Source organism: Micropterus salmoides, unplaced genomic scaffold (assembly GCF_014851395.1).
Source record: "Micropterus salmoides isolate LMB-PRFRI ecotype aquatic unplaced genomic scaffold, ASM1485139v1 Ms_hic_scaffold_21, whole genome shotgun sequence".
Lineage (NCBI taxonomy): Eukaryota > Metazoa > Chordata > Actinopteri > Centrarchiformes > Centrarchidae > Micropterus > Micropterus salmoides.
The window spans coordinates 1,212,475-1,219,526 of record NW_024041262.1 but is presented as its reverse complement, the minus strand read 5'-3'; the positions used below and the strand labels follow the sequence as shown (position 1 = coordinate 1,219,526).

The 7,052-nt window shown below is 40.8% G+C and overlaps 1 long non-coding RNA gene across 1 annotated transcript; it reads left to right on the top strand.

Moving 5' to 3' along the window:
- Positions 1-342: 342 nt before the first annotated feature.
- LOC119916629 lies at positions 343-2,945 on the top strand. Its single transcript, XR_005447123.1, has 2 exons — positions 343-524; positions 2,005-2,945. It is a non-coding gene; the product is annotated as an uncharacterized LOC119916629 (long non-coding RNA).
- Positions 2,946-7,052: the final 4,107 nt, after the last annotated feature.

The window sequence follows — 7,052 nt, the reverse complement described above, 5'->3', positions numbered from 1 at the left end:
TGACATGAGACCACTGCTTGTCATTTTGGGGTTAGTCTGTCAATGTTTCCCAGTGTTTTGTGGTGTTGGCCCCTCTCCTTGTGTTGTGTTTTTCCTGTCTGTCTGTCTGTCTGTCTGTGTGTGTGTGCGAGCGCGCGCGCATGTGTGTGTGTGTGTGTGTATGGCTTCCTCCTGCCACTTCTCCTTGCTCCTGGCTTCACCCACCTGTTTGCTATCTACCAATCACCTGCTCAGCCTACTCACCTGCCACCAATCATCCCACCGTCCTGCTGTATATAAACCCCGGCTTTCCATTCACTCTTGGCTAGATTGTTGGTCAGTTCTGGTGAGTTGCCACCTGCCTGTTAGCCTCCCGTGTGCTCCTTGCCAGCCTGCCAGTTCCACTTGCCTCTATTATCTTCTAATATGCTACCTTCAACTTCACCATCTTCATTTTTGCCTTCCCTGGAATCTCCAGCCCTGCTATTCATTCACCCATTACCTCCCTGGTTTGCAACAAAACTTTTATTCAACTACAACCTGCTGTGAGTCCTGCATTTGAGTCCAGTCCAGTTACAAATCGTAACACTGAGGTGGCCCTGAACCTTCTACTGCAAACCCCCTTCAGTGCCTCAGAAGGGAGTTACAAACTCAATTTCACTCTATCACCTGTTGTTATTGTGTTTTGTTTTATAGAGAGTTAATCTTAATTAATTTAACAATTTGAACCGTTTAACTTTTTATGTCAAAGTTTTTAAAGGTAACATGCACATGTGACGTTAATACATCATAAATGTTTGAAATATTACATGTAACACTAATTTACATACATAAACTGTGTGTACTGAAACATGCTAGCACACAGATTTTCTGTACTGAAACTTCTGATTCTGATCAGATTATATCCCTATTCCATGTTTTTGACCTTTTCTGTCCAAAAAATGTGACTATTTAAGATGTTTAACTTACAGTGTAGCTGCATATACAAAGTTATGCTATGTGTGACCTTCTGCTTGATATATATATTTCTATGTGAGGGTGTAACTGTTTTCATTTCTCTCATTTTGTTATTCTGTAGTGTTATTTTCATAGTGGTTCTTCCAACTATAGTTTTTTTTTTTCTGTATGGGAGAGCTGGGACGAATGAAATGTCAGACCAAATGAACACAGCAGTTTTCTCTGAGCCCATACAAGTCTAATATGCTAAACTGCATGAGCATGTACAGTATGCAGTACATACCAGAACCACGAAAACACGAGTGAATATGTCACACTTTGCAGAGATATAATGAAGAAGCTGTTTTCAACCATGGAAAGTAAATTCACCCGAATGGTAACTTGTTTTGAATGACAACTTGTGTTTATGGTTTATTGTTTCATTGTCATGATGATGACAGATTTGTTGAAGTTTCGAGTGAAGTCAGGATTCAAACACTTGCTTCTTTCGTCCCTTTACTGCAGTCACACTGTAGATGAAATGGGAAATGGTCAATTGACCTCGTCTTTTATAATAAATTATATTTAACTTCAAATCACTCAATATGGAATTAAGGATAATCTACATTTAAAGCTGACCCACATAGGTCTGAAAAAAATACAAATGTGCACTTATTGTTAAGCCCTACATTCTAAAAATAGAATGTAATTAACGTTTTATTAAGATAAAGCGCATAAATGTTTGCAATTACATATTAAGAAGGACAATGTCAGACATATGAAAAACAATAATATCATAAATAATTTAAATCTATACCGCTGTGCTTCTTCCGTCCTGACCAGTCAGGACACAAGCAAGTCATTCCACATTTTTGTAAAATAGCACCTGGTATTGATAGAACACACGTGTGAATTGTTGATCATAACAAAAACATAGTTTCTGTCTGTAATGTTATCTTTTAAATTAAGTTTATCTGAAAAGTGTTTCAGTTATCTGGCTGTCCCCTAAATACTGTGAATGTAATATCCCCTACTCTGTCAAATAGCTTTTAAAATGTATTTTTGTTCCATTACTTGCTTTTGTTGCAGTGGTGGAGATCTAGAGGAAAGGACCAAGCCTAACAAACATCTACGGCTGGATGAAGTGACCTGCGTGGTTCAACATGCCCAGCCTGCACCAATTTAATATCTCAAAGCGTCAGTGACATTTCATTTGTGTTTCCTTCAATAGCAAAGTTGTGTCTACACACACACACAATCTTTGCCTGTTTTTATTGTTCAACTTTTACATTGTGCTGAGAGCTTCCATGAACCGTGCAGCAGCCTCTACTGAAATTCATCTCATAGCACTTACTAGCCTATTCAATGCCAGTGCAAGTTCAGAAACTGCCAGCTGCAATGGATATGAGCCAGAGAATACAAGAGGACGCCAGTTGTTTTCAAGGCAGTCCATGATACCTGAACTGAGCATTGTTGAGTCTTCACTGCAAAGAAGAGAGATCTGGTTATTAATTATCATCAGCAAGACTTTGCCTTTTAGTCATGTAATGGAATCTCAGTAATTTGAACTGGAACATTACAATTAGTACACATGCACTGCAGACAGACGCTCACACATGTCATTGTATCTCAGGCCTAGTTGGGACTTCTCTTAACAGCTCCAGCCCAAACCTCATTAACAGAAGCATCCACATTTGGTGCTGGTGCAGTAACTTGTAAACACATTAAAAATTTAATTGCACCTACAGGCTTTGGTGCTTCATGTGCATTTTAATTTGCAGGCCTCCCAACTTCTATTAACCAGCACTGTCCCCTCTGAAAATGGCCCTGAAACCAAGGTTTGAACATATTCAATAAATGCAGATTATATGTAAGTTTACAATGTTGGAAGTTGCTTTAATTAAAGAACTTCTCTGTCATATGTTTGTATATTTCAAAAACAAGAGGACCTTGATGAGTGAAATTAACAAATGTGAAAGTGTAGCCCAGTCAATATTCTTCCTCCGGAAATAAACAACTGATAATGTGTAGTAATGTGCTGTCTTTCTTTTTGACAGTTCAGAGATGCAGTGTAAATTGCCATGACAGTAGACCTCATGTAAAAAACTCTCCACCTTAGCTTTAATAGCTCTCTCATCGAGGCATCGAATTTTCAACTATTTGGGCTCAGCCCTAGTAATAAGCAAATTACCTTCAGGCAGATTTTTAAAGTGTTTGGAGTGAAGACTGTAGATCCAGAGAAGATGCTGGACAGTTTTAGTAACATATTTTGACTGGCCAACATAGTGCCTTGATGTGCAGCAAATGTTGAACCAGGGTTGACTTTTTTGCAGGATGACCCTGCATTTCTGTCGGGACCCCACTGTGACTTCACAGCGGTCTCACTGAAAGGAAAGCTCTGACACAGAGCTACACTGACCCAGAACATGCATCAACTAGCTCCCACTAACACCTGAAGGTTAGTTGATGCCATTTGGAAGACATGATAGAAACTACCATGTGATGCAATTGATTCCAGTTTGAAGTGTGAAAACCGCTTGTATGTGACCTGGTAGTACACGTGCACTGAAGTGTTTATATGAGGATCCACTCTCTGTGTCCCTCTGTCATGTTTTATATATCTCTCTGACTCACTCTGTTCCTCTCTTGCCATCTACTTCTCTCACAAAACTCACGCACACACACACACACACACACACACACACACACACATATATATTGGATACCTGTATTGCACACAGCTTAGTCAGCCCACACATTCTAGGGTAACAGGGTGTCTCACACTATGCCTTGGCTGGCAGACTGAGGCATGTGGAGGAAACACACACACTTGAACTGGCTAACCCGGCAGTGCACAGATGGACACATGGACAGGCTTTCAATGACCAACAGTCTCCAAGGACAAACTGATGGCCCATTCACAGCCATGTTTATACACACACACACACACACACACACACACACACACACACACACACACACACACACGTGTGTTGTTTAGGATCATGGTGTGTGTAGGTCCTTCACAGGTGGACTTGCAGTTCCATTAAGAGACATGAGGGGACGTGGCATCATTAATAATACAGCCAACAGCCTGCTCCAAGGGCCTGGGTTTAAGATTAACAAGCTGCCAACCTGGCGCGCACACACACACAGTTACTGACTCACCATAAGTTCTTAACGTCACTTTAGCTGACACAACTCTGCATGGGATTTAGACATTCTATTTGAAAATGGCCTGCATTAAAACACACTCTCTGCTACGCACACACAAACACACACATAACACTCCCGCAGGCAGCAGATGGTGTGGTGGGCGTCAGGTACAGTAGCAGCCTCCTGACACCCCAAACAGCTGTTACCATTACAGCATGCTAATTGCCATCAATCACAACAGCACCTCAGTGCATTCAGAGACAGGGTTTATGCCATTATGTGTGCTGTGTGTGTGTGTGTGTGTGTGTGTGTGTGTGTTTAAGAGTGTAACACAGAAATATAAAAGGCTGATTTTTCCCCCTCATTACATTAACCCAAAATAACCTCCTTTCCCTTCTTTTCTGGAAGAAAAAAACTGTGATGAATACTGAAGACAACAGGAGCAGAGACCACAAGATCCAAATTGTTGCATGTCTTTCCTGTGCTCATTAGTGTTTTTCTGTGTGTGTGTGTGTGTGTGTGTGGCCAGCATTCAAGATTTTGTGTTAAAGGTGGAAGTGGAGGTGGGGAGGGGGTCGTGTTAGCACACTGCTGTGAGGTGCGAATTAGTATGTTTTTAGCAAGCGGCTACATGTAGAGTTTGATTTGTGCTGGCGGACTGGGATCAATGGGCAGAAACAAGCTTGTCGATGTAGGTCAGACTGTACATAGCCATATTGATACTGTTGCAAACAAGCAAAAATCTGGTTCAATAGACCCTCATGGTTCAGAGGCAGATGCACACGAGCCATGCAACACAGGCTGGCATCTTATGTTGGGAATATTGATGGAATCATAGCTGAACCTTGAATTAAGAGGAAAATGTGCAGGGTTGGTGTTTGTTGTTTATCTGTTACGCCTTACTTGTTCAGGCTAGTTGTCATGATGAACTCAAACACCAAAGACATTCAGGTAAAGAACTAACTAATGATTGTATACAGCTGGGATCGACCTCCACGGATGTTTTCACTTCCACTCAACTGATGAAACTACTGCTCAGGACTGTATAGGCATGTATAGCTGCTACAGTGCCTAATTGACATTTTCCTCACACTTTGGTTTATTTATTCTCTTCTGTAGCTTATTGCACACGGGCATGGACTTCACTCACAACTTGTAACTGCTTGAAAGTATTTTGCCAATTAACAGCTGGTTTAATTAAGATTCACAATGACTGTTAGGATAAAGTGAATCTGCAGTCAAACCATAGTGCTTTGCCCAAGTGCACAAAGAACATAGAGGAGGTACTATTCAGGTACTACTGAATTCTTGTATACTAACTGCATACTGTAGTGTAGTGTATTTTGTATATAAAGTACTATAGTGTGGAATTGGAACACAGCAAAAACTTTAACTTAATTTATGTTAAAACTACTTCAATATTTTCTCAACAATAACCTGCTGAAGTGTGAATAGTAAGGGGACCAGGTGTACATTATGTGTAAAACATACTATAATGGCAACTGAGTAGATCCAACAAGCAACTGAAATCAGTGTCTAAAGTTCATCCCTTCCTGGCAGTGAAGTGGAATGCTTTCTCACTTTATGCAAAGTCCTCTTCCATCCTTTCCAGCCATCTTTCCTCCAAACACTTCCTCACATTGCTAGTTGCCAATCCTGATTTCTGATCGAGAATTTTACCCTGCAGAATCAATACTCTAATCTTCTCTCTGCCATAGATAAGTCTGTCTAGTCTGTCTGCTCTGCAAGTCCCCCCACCCAAAGATGTCCTTTGGGTGGGGGGGCTTTTTTCAAGCCTGTGGAGGATGCATGATTTTAATCCTTTTTCCCCCTCACAATGGCAAAACAATTATGTTTATTAAGATGTACAGATGCCAGATGTGGAGTTGATCTTGGATAGTTAATATGAACTGAATCTGTGTGTTCAGTTATCATAGCAAAGTAGTTTGAGCTAATAAAGCATAAACATGCCACACCACGTTACCACTCCCTCACTTGGGTGAAAGAGTTTCTGGAGACAGAGTAACGTTAATGGGCCTCTTTACAAATCAAGATGAGCATCTTAAATAAGGCACCTTGTATGGCTTTGCCAATGAATGCTTAGATCTAAATCAGCTGAGCTGTCAGCTGATAAAGGCTTGACTCGACATGGGCTGCTATCAGCTGATGCACTGGGATTGTGAACTGAGCTTGACTTCGTTGCCTGGCTGAATGTACACTATGCTCGATAATGTTTTACCTAGTGCTTGTGTGTTTTGAGTATTGTGAGCTCCACACTGGAAATTTAATAACCTTAAAGATGATTGTTACTTCATTGTGATAAGAAAATTTACAATTTATTGTGAGTGTATCATGCAGTGTGATACTCATACTGGTCTGGTCTTGGTGTTGACTTGGTCTTGTCTCAGTCTCGATAGACTCTGGTGTTGGTCATGACTTGGTTTAGGTGGTCTTTACTATACCGTAGTTTTTATAATATTTACAGAGACCCAACAATTCCCACCATGAGCAAGCACTTGGTTAGAGGCTAGGCAAAAACAGAGTGCAGGAGGAAAGAGATCATAGAGTAGCTCAATGCAAATTCCAGAGATTTAAACTAATATTAATGGCAATAGTAGTGGCCATGACAATAAATAACAATACTAATATTTGTAGCAGCAAGTGGTGTGCAGGAACATGGGGCAGCAGACGGCTTGCAACCACAAATTCAGACCCCACAGCTCCAGAGGCAGAAAGTGACAGAATGAGAGATGAGGGGGACAAGAAAGCTTAACTACGGGAGACTACCTGCTACTGTTAAGTACTTCTGATGCTGCAAATATTAAAAGTACACTGAATATAATTATAAATGCCACACTTGTTTTTGCACCCAATCATGAGCTTAACTCAAAGATCTAAGACTTTCTCTGTGTACACAAGTGTGTGTTGGAAAGAGAGGACCCAAAAGCAACACTCAGACCAAACAGATTTTATTACGGGAA